This window comes from Electrophorus electricus, chromosome 1, assembly GCF_041902795.1.
Source record: "Electrophorus electricus isolate QZ-2024a chromosome 1, ASM4190279v1, whole genome shotgun sequence".
In the NCBI taxonomy this organism is placed as follows: domain Eukaryota; kingdom Metazoa; phylum Chordata; class Actinopteri; order Gymnotiformes; family Gymnotidae; genus Electrophorus; species Electrophorus electricus.
This window is the reverse complement of record NC_137497.1, coordinates 11269875-11283105: the sequence shown is the minus strand read 5'-3', so window position 1 is coordinate 11283105 and position 13231 is coordinate 11269875. Positions and strand designations below refer to the sequence as shown.

At 40.6% G+C, this 13231-nt stretch overlaps 1 pseudogene across 1 annotated transcript in view; it reads left to right on the top strand.

Annotated features, from left to right (window-relative positions):
- Positions 1-12526, top strand: part of LOC118241427 (NLR family CARD domain-containing protein 3-like) — a 29398-nt pseudogene extending 16872 nt beyond the window's left edge. Inside the window, exons 7-8 of the transcript XR_014122878.1 lie at positions 2221-2394; positions 11421-12526. The product of XR_014122878.1 is annotated as an NLR family CARD domain-containing protein 3-like (transcript). The remainder of the gene's footprint in view (positions 1-2220; positions 2395-11420) is intronic.
- Positions 12527-13231: the final 705 nt, after the last annotated feature.

Sequence of the window (13231 nt, the reverse complement as noted above, 5' to 3'; positions counted from 1 at the left end):
GAGAGCATCCTCACGGGGAACATCACAGTCTGGTTTGGGAATAACACCAAGCAGGACAGATAAGCACTCCAAAGGGTAGTGCGTTCAGCAGAACGCATCACTCACACGGAACTTCCTGACCTGCAGACCATCTACTACAAGCGGTGCCAGACCAAGGCCAGGAGAATTGTGAAGGACCCCACCCATCCCAACAATAGACTCCTCTCTGTTGAGGTCAGAGAGGCGCTTTCACTCCCTGAAGACCAAGACAGAGAGGCTGAAGAGGAGCTTCTTCCCACAGGCCATTCGGGCCCTGAATCAGGGAAACTGATAAACTGTGAGGACCACCACCACCATGTAACATAACTTTATATATATAACTGTATATATATCTATGTATATGTATGTATGTATGTATGTATGTATGTATGTATGTATATATATATGTATATATATATATATATATATATATATATATATATATATATATATATATATATATATATATATATTTATATTCAATTACCTTGTTACACAACAACTGTAGATATGTTATTATATACGAAATGGATCTGTACATTCTGTAGATTGTGTACATATATACACAACCATATACATTGTACATTGTGTATATAATCATAATATACATATATTGTACATACATTAATATATTTTGTACATACATAAAATATATATATTTATCTTGCATATATATATATATTTCACATATAGAGAATATCTATAGTTCTCTATACACCCCTGTTTTCTTTTCCTCAGTTTGGACAGAGCACTCTCCACCATTTCACTGCGAGTTATACTGTGTATGACTATATATGTGACGAATAAACCAAACTTGAAACTTGAAACTTAAACTGAATTTGGATATCTATTTCTCAGCAATTTTCCATAATGACCTTGGTGTAGTGTACCTTGGCTATCAGCACAGTAAGTTTGGACAAATTTCACTGTATTATTTTTTCATAAACCCCTATTAAAATCATAATACATTTAGGTGAATTCATGTACTCATTTACAATATGCTGATTTTGGATATCTATTTCTCAGAAATTTCCCATAATGACAAAACAATTCCACTATACTATATACTATGGAGTATGTTGTGATATCTGTTGTATCTACTCTAGGGTATATTGTAATGTCTGTTGTATCTACTGTAGAGTATATTGTAATGTCTGTTGTATCTACTATAGGCTACATTATAATATTTGTTGTATCTACTGTAGACTATATTGTTATGTCTGTTGTATCTGCTGTAGAGTATATTGAAATATTTGTTGTATCTACTGTAGGGTATATTGTAATGTCTGTTGTGTCTACGTGCAGTATAGCTACCTGTAATCTTGGGGGAAAACACTTGTGAAAATTTGGCATCAGCTTTGCAACTGCCAAACTCCCTCCTGAGGGAACTGGACCTAAGTAACAATGACCTGAACAATTCAGGAGTGGAGCAGCTCTCTGCTGGACTGAAGAGTTCACACTATAAACTGGAGTTACTCAGGAGAGATTTGTTATAGTCAATAAATATTCTTCTTGTATCTAAAAATAAGATGAGCTTTCTAGTGAAATTCACTGGGAATAATAATTTGGCCACATCTTTGTGCTAGAATTCAATTTCTCTACTAATAGAGCAGGAATCACCTTCTTGCTAAAGAAAAGACTCCTAGATTAAAGGACTGTTGTTTATACCTGTTTTAATGGCATATTAAAACATACCCACACATATATAAGTATGCATCGCTTTGGATTCTTAGACTTTATCTCTGCATTGTCACTGGTCCTGTCTCTATATTAAAAATGTCATTAAACAGCTTTCTCTGATTCACAGGTCCAGAAATGTGACAGTGTTATTACTCCTGTTATCACAGCCAGATGTAGAATTCTGCCAAGATTTTACTGGCATCATCTCATACAGTCTGACATGTAACAGTCTTATAAGACCACTGAAATCACAGTGTAAGTCCAGCTTTAGGGTTCTTCTGATGTAGGTTAATAGTGCACTAGAGTTCTGAAGGGCTGAATAAAAATAAGAGATAAAATAAACAGACAGCAACGATCTGGAGAAGAATGAACAAAGCCATCTGCCATGGAGGACGCCATCTTGGAGATGAGAGTGTAGGAACCTCCCACTACAGTTACCAGCCTCTCTAGCTGCCCCATGCAGGCTGGTCTGGAAATGCATCTCACTTTATGTCTCTCTACCTGTTTCCCTCCTTTCTGCAGACTGTCTGGTTGTTTGGTCACAGAGGAAGGCTGTTCTTCTCTGGCTTCAGCTCTGAGGTCAAACCCCCCTCACCTGAAAGAACTGGACCTGATGTACAACCACCCAGGAGAGTCAGGAGTGAAGCTGCTCTCTGCTAGACTGGAGGATCTCCACTGTAGACTGGACACACTCAGGTATGGAACGTTATAGTGTGTGCATGCGTATGTGGGTTTGTTTGTGTGTGCTTACGTGTATATGTGTGTGTGTGTGTATATATGTGTTTCTGTGTTGGTGTCTATGTGTGTTTATGTGCAACTGTGCAAACCATCCTAAAACAATAAAGCTGTTCTAGGTACAGCTGCAATTTAGCGAATCCTGAAAAATGTATTTTCATCTCGATCAGTTCCACTCCTTGGTCCTCTGTGTTTCTTTGCTCCTATAAGGCTTGTCTTGTACATATTTGTTTGTTGGTGGAGTTGTTTGTGTTAACATTGCTTGTTTACTCTCACCTGCTGTCAGAGGGTATATGTATTTTTTCTGTCATTTAGGCATCTGATAAAGTGACAAAGGAATTAATCTACAAAACCAGAGTCGATCTACTAACAGGTGGTAGTGTTGTAACACTGACAGTGGTAGAAAAGAGAAATTTTTTAAAACCAGAATTTATTTTTCACGTTACATTCTATATTAAATAAAAAATAAATTTACTTCAGATCTCAAGGCAGAGCTGTCTACTGTATGGCAAATAGTAAATTGTTAATAAATAGATTTAATTAAGTATTGAACGCAGAACATTCGCATTGGCTGAATGAACCTTTCACTCTTCTGTCATGTCTATCTGCCTAACTATCAGGTGTGTGTGTGTTTGTGTTTTTTCTCTCACTCTCTCTCCCTCCCGCTCACACACACACACACACACACACACACACACACACACACACACACACTCTCACATTCTCTCTCTCTATCTGTCTCTCTCAATGTCACATTCTCTCACTCTCATTCTTGCATGCTGGCCTTCGGTAACACTGCCCTCCACCACCTGCACCTCCTGTTCTCCACCTGTACCTTGTGGCCTCTGGCCCCTGCCCTGCCCCCTGCCCTTCCACCCCACCTGGCTGACTGAGAGAGTACTTGGCCATTCCAGCCAATCCAAGCATCAGGGTCAGCTGTTACAGAGGACAGACGAGTGTCACACAGTACACTGATCTAAGGCCTCTATTCACCCCTACACTGATCTAAGCCCTCTATTCACCCCTACACTGATCTAAGCCGTCTATTCACCAGTACACTGATCTAAGCGCTCTATTCACCAGTACACTGATCTAAGCCCTCTATTCACCCCTACACTGATCTAAGCCCTCTATTCACCCCTCTATACACTGATCTAAGCCCTCTATTCACCCCTCTATACACTGATCTAAGCCCTCTATTCACCCCTCTATACACTGATCTAAGCCCTCTATTCACCCCTCTATACACTGATCTAAGCCCTCTATTCACCCCTCTATACATTGATCTAAGCCCTCTATTCACCCCTACACTGATCTAAGCCCTCTATTCACCCCTACACTGATCTAAGCTCTCTATTTTCCAGTGTACTGTAATGATACATTGCAGACTGCCCTGACTGTCTCTGTCCCAAATGCAGAGCTCCAGTGTGAGATCTGTCATCAACTCCACTAGCCAGTAGTCTGGCAGGAATTATCCACAAAGCATCAGCTATTATGGATCTCTGTATGGACCTCCGTTCTCAAACGAGGACCATGGCAAGACTTTAAGGCCCATGCAGTCAAGACCACATCTTGTTTTATTAATGGACTAAACAAGGTGCAGTTTGTTTGAGTCGAAACATCTGGTTTATGAAGCTCATGTGATACACCCATCATCTTTAACCCAAACTGGATCAACTGCACCAGTCGTTGAAGCTATGGTGGCATTCACGACAAATAAACAAAGAAGGATATACGACTGGAGGAGAGCGGCTCAAAGTGGTGTGTGTTTTACTGCATGCGGTGAGCTAGGAGGGTGGTGGATGTTGTATAAAGGCTTTTCGCCAGATACTTATGACACAAGAGTATGTGTCCCTGAACTATTTCCCTAAGGAGAGAGCATGAGGGGAAGACAAGAAAGAAAAGAGCCTGAGATTTGGAGAAACATGTTTACCCTCAGCACATCTTTGTCTGGCTTCCATGAACAAAGTTGAAGCTCTCAGATGAATACAATCTTCTGAAAGGCAAAAACAGGGATTGAAACTGTGGGCTTTGGTTTACAAAACTAACACCTTGCCACTTGGCCATCATGCCTTAGAAGCAAGTCATGAACTGGTCTTTAACAATGCATGAGTTTGCACCTTAAGTCTGACAGTAGAAAAGCCTTGAAAGGGTTGGAAGTTACTAAAATATTGACAGCCTTCTGACTCATGAGTAACTGTCATTGGAAGCTGATCATGCACTATCGATAGCATCAGCTTAAAGCACAGCTGTATATGCTTCCAAAATGAACCCCTTCTAGAGGGGATATATCTAAATTCTAAAGCACATGCAGTTGTTCTAAAGATCAGTCAACTAGGCTGGAGGTGCTGAGTATGGAACCAAGGACCTCTGACATGCAAAGTATGCACTCTAGCACTGAGCTACACTCCCGCCACTCTCAAACTTTGAGGTAATAATGCTAAAAAGAATATCTGCAACTGTTTGTCATCTAATCTGCAGGAGTCAAATGTGTAGCAGAAACGTTGTGATGGGTGCCTGAGGACTGTTCAATTTCTCAATCAACATTTTGGTGTAGTCAACTAGGATCACGTCCATGTTACCTCAAAAAGAAACACCTGGGTTACCTCTGGCACATGGGGTTGTAAATAGTCTACCATAAATTACCTCAAATGGTGACAATTTGGTGGTGGCACTGGGCATCATTCTGATCTCACAACACTGCTGACCACCTTGTGGTCAGATTCAGAGGTTGTGTCATGACCCTTGACCTTTGCAATAGCTAGCCGAGCTGGTAGTGTACATGCAGACAAACGTGCAGAGACTAGTCCTGGATTAGATATGAGTTTACCGTCTGAGCTGCGGAACCTCCTGGAGTGCCAAATCTTACCCAAGTCATGAACAACCCCAAACGCATAACAGGAATCAGTGTATATGGTGACAAACTGATCCTGGAATAGATGGCAGGCCCTGGTCAATGCCATTAGTTCAGCTGCTTGAGAAGACCTGTAAAGGAGAGAGTGAGCCTCCCAAATGAGGTTACGCAGAAATCAGACAGAATAACCTCAGACAATTTCAGAGTCAGACGGTTTAAAACATGAGCCATCTACAAAAATGTGATAGCCGCCTTCCAGCAGCGTGCTAGAAAGTTCAGAACGCATGCTAGAGGAGTCATGGATAACCTCCATGCAGTCATGGGGCACAGAGTCAGCAGAATGATTTAGCGATGTCAAAAATGATTGTAACAGACTAGCAGGTGAGCACAGGGTCATGTGTGATTTAATGGTTAAGTTCCGAGTGGCACAGAGGATGGCCTCAAGGCCTGAACGTTGCTGTGCTGTCATGTGCTGTGTTTGAATGTTATTCAGAATAGTAATAACTTGATGTGAAGTGTGAAGAACCATTGGATGAGACAGTGCCAATTTCTCTACGTCAGTGACCAGCAGGGCAGAGGCAGCCACGGCGTGTAAGCAGGCCGGCATGCCTTGAACGACCGAATCAAAAGGTTTGGAAAGGTAGGCCACAGGGCGATAACTGCCACCATGCTCCTGGGCCAGGACACCCATGGCTGTGGAGCTGTTTTCAGAAACGTAAAGGTGGAAGGTCAGATTATAATTTGGTAGGCCAAGTGCTAGAGCAGAGCACAAGGCCAATTTCAGATTCCTGAATGAGTGATACATGAGTTGAGTCCAGACCAATGTATCAGTACAGTTTTTTCCACAGCCGTTCCTGAGGACTTTATCATGAAACTCAACATGGGTTGTTTTGTGTTGGGCGGAGGGATGTCACGTATGATTCCCCACACTCATTAGAGAAAGGTACTGTAAATATTTGAGATTAAATATTGTTCTTATAATTTTGTTTCTGGAGTTTAAGTTTAATGTTTATCTTGCCAGGAAAGTTTGTTTATTTTAACTAAGTAGGTAAAACAAAGTAGATAAAGAGAAAAATTAACTTACCTGTGATTACTTTTGTGGAGAAGCTTCCATGTTGTTTTAGAGTGAAAAGAAACTGTAGCCTGTGTTGAAGGGGACTTTTATGGGGAATTTTCCTTCCCAAAGAAAGGAAGTGATGTCACATAATTTCCTGTGGTGATGTTTCCTTATATATGTTTCTAAGGGAAAATTCACTAGAGTTGTGTTTTGAAGTTGATTGATGTTGGAGAATTTAGGATTGCTGGATTTTTTCCCCTTGAACTTGTAAATACTTGTAAATACTGCATTTTCCTTTTTTTGAATATTTTTGTTTGTTTTTTATTGGATATGGCTTTTTGTTTGCACTGGACTACTGAGAGCCAATAAATACCTTTTTTTCTGTATCCACTAGGAGTGTATCCGTGTGTCTTTACTAGTGGACCATTGCAATGATATTTCCATATGTGCAGGATTAAAATACTCTACAAATAAATGCTCTTAAAATAGTCCATAAATAAATATTCTTAAATACTCCACAAATAAGTACTCTTTAAATAATGTACAAACAAATAATCTTAAAATACTCCACAAATAAATGAGTCCAGTCTATGTTTGAAGAAAGCAAGAGTGTTAGTTCGTCCCTCCATCTGGGAGACAGGTCAGAGAAGAGGGAATGGAGAGGGCATGAAGCATTTAAGGCTCACACTTTATAATAACGATAGTTTATAGAGCATTTATATGCTTGTAATTCATAATGAACTAATGAGTTAGTGTTATTCATCATGAATTAATATATTAGTAATCATTTATAAGATGTATCTAAGCTCTCACTTCATAATTATCTGATCATGAACAGATCAGGAAGTCAGATGTTATGCTTAATTGGGTTTTTAAGTGCTATTCTTTATTAGATAATGAATTGTGCCATTGCATACGTGCAGGAACAATGGAACTGCATTTAGTTAAAGTAAATGTTCAGAATGTTGTTAGGTTACTGTGTGTAGGGTTTGGAGTTGGGGCTCCAGGGGCTTTAGGTGGCAGGTCGTTTTTCCTAGAATAACAAGAGATGTTTCCTTACCTCTTGCCTTCTTTTAACATGTTTTACAATAAACCCTCTGTGTGGGCATTGTCTTTGAGGACATGTCCTGCTGTAATATTCACAGTCTACATGTCTTTGAGGCATCTTGGGACTGTACATGTCCTGCTGTAATATTCACAGTCTACAGGTTTTCTTGCCTACACTTTATAAGATATAAAAATGCCCTGGTAACTCTGTCCACTCGTGTAAAACTTTGCTGTAGCCATAACCAGTTGCTGTCATGTCACGAGCCTTACAATGGTGAAACCCAACCTGTACCTAGAACTCATTGAACTTCAGGTGCAACCTGCTTAACCTCCATCCTTTAAGAGGCCTGGAAGACAAGCATCAAGACTCCTTGTTGTAGCCCTGCAGGTGGTGAAGTTTCTCTTGTTGTCTGAACACCAGAGTCCCTCACTGTCTTAATACGCCCACTGAAGATGCACTTACCTGAACATTAGTTTTGCACTTATTAAAACTTATTAAAAAATAAAAAAGTTTTAATTGCATTTATGAAATATGCTATTGTGTTATGCACAACAGTCACTCTGGATAAGAGAGTCTGCTAAACACCTTAAATGTTAATGTAAATATGTAGGTAACAATTTCAGAATTAATGGTGACCAATTCAGGAATTCAGAGGATATGTACCATTAGTTAATATATTATTAAAATGACAGCTTTACTAATCCTGGCTCCTAAGAGTCTTTGTGAACCTGTTAAAATAATTAAAAAGTTTAGTCATACAAATTATTTGTTAAACAGTAACAAACAGCAGCTGTAGTTTCTAAATTACTTGTCATATAGAAATTATCTGTAGCATTTTACAGCCGCTAAGGTGAAAACTATTTAATATACACGAATATCTATAAATGTCTGTAGGCCATTTATAAACAACACACTTTCAAATAAACTTATTTTAAGTTGTCTGTTAAGAAATGTATAAATGACTTGGTAATAATTTATAAAACACACATTAAAAAAAAGACTTGATGTCTTCAGACTAATGTGCTTGTTAATAAATATGCATAGTAGGAGTTCTCATTCATGGAGTTTTCCAAGATCATGAATGAATCGTCCTAGAGGGCCATTATTGTGTTTTTTTGCTAGACGTTCATACATTTCTATTACTGTCCAGTGATCCTTTAACAGCTCCTCTGTCCAGTTGCTTCTAAACCTCCAAACAGTTTCCTTGTATGTTCTCCAGGCCCTCCTTATATTCTGCGTGTGAGCCCCTGTAGGAGCATCCATGTATGATATACTGTGGTTAACTGTGTAATGTCTATAGCCAAGCTGAGACAGAGCCTACTGGTAGACACATCACTCACCACTGAGGATTGTGGATCGCCTCCTTACATGCTGAATGAAGTGGCACTAGTTCCCTTCTGGACCTTCTCTGAACTAGGTGAAGAACTGGCTGTCTTTGTTTAGTGTGGACAGCATTTTCACCCAGCATCCCAGAGAGCCACTGCCTCCTCCACAACGCCCGGCCATCCGTCCTCTTCCATACCGTGTAACATAAAAAGTAAAGCATTATTACATTAATTAAGAACTATTAACAAGATGAAAGAATTAAAGGTATGAAGCATGAAGACTTGTATGTCCATTATACATTATTAAGACTATACAAAATTCTATACCCACATAAAAGATGCACCTGCATTTCTTCTATGCCTGAAGTTACTCTCATCTATGACAGTGAACTGTCTGCATCCTCCTTTCCTTCTTCTGAGTTCTTCCATCACCACCACACAAGCCTCTCTCACTTTCTTAGACATTTTTGACAAGAAACTTGAGAAAACCTGAAGGGACATAATAGTGCTAAATTTATTAAATAATTTAATAACTGTATTTAACACTTCCTTACTTAGATATTGAATGTACTCAGTAAAATTGTGAAGTTTATTCGTTAAGTTAATTTCTTCATGTGAACTGTTCTGGTTATTTTGCTTTTTTTAATCAAACAATTTACTTGATTTGAATAAAACCAATTAACCTGCTTGTTATACATGTATTTATGAGTGTAAAATAATTTTACACTACAGAAAGTATCTAGATGTGCTGAACACAAAGCTGTTTGATTACAGTTCAAATGGCCACTCAGTGCACACTTGTTGTATAAACTAAGACATATAAGCCTGCGTGTGTTAGCTGCTCCCTCCTGTACAGATGTCATCCATTTGAAGAGAGACACTTCAGAACACTAAACACAGAGTTGTGTCTGACTGATCTTCTCGTCTGCCTGCCCCTGAGCACAGCACGTTGACACCTCCTGTATGATAACATTGATATGTACCAGGATAGCGATCAGTACAGAGAGTCTAACAGTCTAGACCCAACGTTACATGTTCTGTCTATTTAACACACTGTTAAATTACTATTCGATGTAAGATTGTGCCAAAATCACAATGAAAAATGCTTGCAATTAATCTCTGCATTCTTTAAGGGACGACGTTATTTTATAAAGTCTACGTTCGCTAGATAGTTTAATTTAAGATAAAGTTACAGTAAAACATCTAAGTAAACTCGTCAGCCTACCATTCATAGCAGTCCCATCAGTCACTGTTGTATAGCTTCATTTTGTGGTGACAAAGATCGCATTTAATCTTTCTTTGTAGTACTTTCTTATTTTGCAGCCACTTTATTAATTTTAAATGTTTTCTTTTTGATTTCTTGCCCTCCATCAACTTCCTCAATTTTTAAAACCGGATGCCTCCCCTTTACATTTGTTATACTGGAATTTATGGCATTCCAGATTATCATCGAGCTTTTAAACTTAACAATACAATGAATAATACATATATTTTTTTTTATATTGTGTATGCTTATAATCAGCAGACACATTCATATTTTCTGGACAAACAGCTCTTTGTGAATTTCATATAAACCATCAACAGTAAAGGTGGAGCGTTCGTGGAGGTTGGAGTTCATTCAGGTCTGCGCCTCTAATGAGGAGACGCCGGTACAGGTGTGTTTGGAGTCGGATGACAGTGGAGATCAGCACAGCACCTGACACTCGTCCTCACAGTACACAAAGAAGAAGAGAGTTCACAGTTCAGAGAGAAAACCAGGGCAAAAATCATCAAAAAACAAAACAAAACAGCCAAGACACTGGAGAGAAATACAGATGGAGAGGCTGGAACAGGTCAATGCTGTACTGTACTGTAGCTACAGTGCAGCTAAACTAGCGTTAGCTAGAAATCAACATTAGCAGATGTGTTTTCAGTAGCTTTCTTGAACACTAACATTAGTGGGTTATGCTTGAACAACGCCATGGCAGTTCACCGTCTTTATGACCTTTAGTACATTTTATTCAGTATGAGTGGAATCTGAACACATCCGCTTTGTTAGATTACTCTGAAAGAAAGCTGTCGTACGTTAGCCAACTAGCTAGTAAACTAGCGCGACTGGAAAAGGTGCCGAACACCAGCTGACTGTCTCCGGATTACAGTGGAGATCAGCACAGCCGGTTTCTCCTGTTGTCTGAAGTTTAGCTCTTCGATCCGTTTTCGGTAGGTTTTACGCTCTGGTTCTTTACCTGGCTTTTATTCCCCGTATACGTACGTCATGAATGTAAAAGTGAGATTTAATGGGCGAAATTAGCAGGCACAACCGACCGACCGAGCTCGCTCGCTAAATCGGTCGCTCGTCTCGGTCATTTATGTGGAAAATACAGAGTGTCTGACTGTCTGGCTAGATGACATTAACATGGCTGATTAAATGCACCCAGTTAGCTTGCATGCGCGTCCGAAGTGGTGCTTTACAACTCGAGATCAACCGTATTGCTGTATTGTCTGTATTGCGGTATTGTCTGTACTGTATGTATTGCAGACGTGCAGCGGTGTACCGCGTTCATTGTAAGTGTTCACTAAGCAAACCGCGACCGTGTCGGTACTATTCTATATGTGGCACTGATGTGTGTGTTCTTCTTTCTACAGTTTGGGTATCGACTAGGGATTCAACTAAGTAGCCTGTCAAAGATTTATGCGTGCGCATGTCGTATTTTGTCTCCACAGACGTGCGTGCGCACGATGTCTCTTCCTCTCGTTACCTTTTGGACAGAATTGGACTGCTCAGTGGCCCAGCGTCAGCCACCTTGTCCAGGCCGCGTGCCTGGCGCTTTGTCCACTTTACCTGGCCAGTCAGACCATCGTCGGGGTCAGGGTGAACAGGTGGGTTGTTGTCATGAGGAGGGACTACAGTGTCATCTAGGACGTAGTCCTCAGCAGCCCCGGCCTCATGGCCCAGACCCGTATTCAACTTTTTGAGTTGAATCAGCAGACACTGACCCACTGCTGAGTTTACCGGGTTTTATATTGACCTTATTAGCACTGTGGACTATAAAGGCTGTGCACTAATAGGCTGGGCTGCATTTTTCGTTACGGGTACAATGCAAGGAACAAAAAGCAGGAACAGGATGTTCTGCACCTGAGCGTTGGCCAGTCCAACACTCCCATGTTGGCCCTGAAACCTCTCCCTCCCGCGCTGAGTAAGCTCCCGGAGCGTCTGACTCACGGGCACCCTGCTTTTGACTTTAACATCCAGCAGGATGTGTCTGGGCAGGCTTCTCAGCGTGTCCGAGGCCAGCCTCCTCTTCCTCCTGGTGATACCTCGAGGAGCTCTGGTCCGGAAGGAGATGCGGCTTCTGCCACCATCGCCCCTGCCGCACTGGCCGGGCCCGAAGTACTCCAGAGCGTGGTGTTGGAAGAAAAAGGCAGACGCCTCTGCTGCCACTGCCCATGGACAGGCCGTCCCCCCCGAAGCGGCGCAAGCACGAACACCAGGCCTGCAAAGCCAAGACCAAACAGTTTGGCCACAGCAGGTTTCGTGGGGTGCACTTCTTCATGGCAGCAGCGGGGAAGACTGAGGAGATGTTGGACAGGGTCAGTGATCTGCTGACCACCCCACTCACCCCTTTGTAAATAGTTGTACATAGTTTTATATTTATTCCAATTTTCATTATTCATTCTGTGTGTTGTGAATGAGCACTTCAATATTATATTATACGTCACAAAGTGAATGAGCACTGACTTATTCTGCTTTGTACTTCACAAAGTGAATGGGCACCGATTTTAAACCACTTTATTAAAGTGAATAACTTGTTGGTAATTAGACACATTCTTACGAAAAATGCACTTATTTTGATATTATTTATTTGATGAACAATAAACAAGTACTATTCAAAGTTCAGTTTCCTGTGTATAAATGACTTGTTAAATTAATTCAATTAACATTCAATTAAGTCAGCATTATTATTATTATTATTATTATTAATCTTATTGTTGAATGAACATCCACTTTTAACAATATATATATATATATATAATAATGGGATATATATTTTTTAAATGTGGAAAAACAATATGAAGACAATAAAATTGACATTCTGTTGAATGTCTGAATTTTTGCATGCAATCCTGATCATGATTAAAAAGATTAAAAAAAAAAAAAAACAGTCTAACAACATGAAACACATGGCTACTTGACATGCATGCGCAACTTCACATGGCTCCTTAACATGCGAAACAACCTGACCCTCTATCCCATAGTCTCGTCTCCTTCCCGGAGAGGTCACAGAGATCACCTGGGACCGGAATGTTGGCAGATTCTGTGTTCTGGGTGAACCGTGGGTCCGGGAACACTGGAGAGGGTGCAGATGAGATTGCATGCCGCCGAAAGGGCCATGGTGGGTGCGAAATGGTTCTGGAGGGGCCCTGGACTGGCCACAGAGAATGACCACTGGTAACAGTTAGATAATCTCCACCTGCCCCCAATGAGCTCTGTGCCTTATAGTCCCTATGACCTTGTCGCCCCTTGTCGTTCTGTC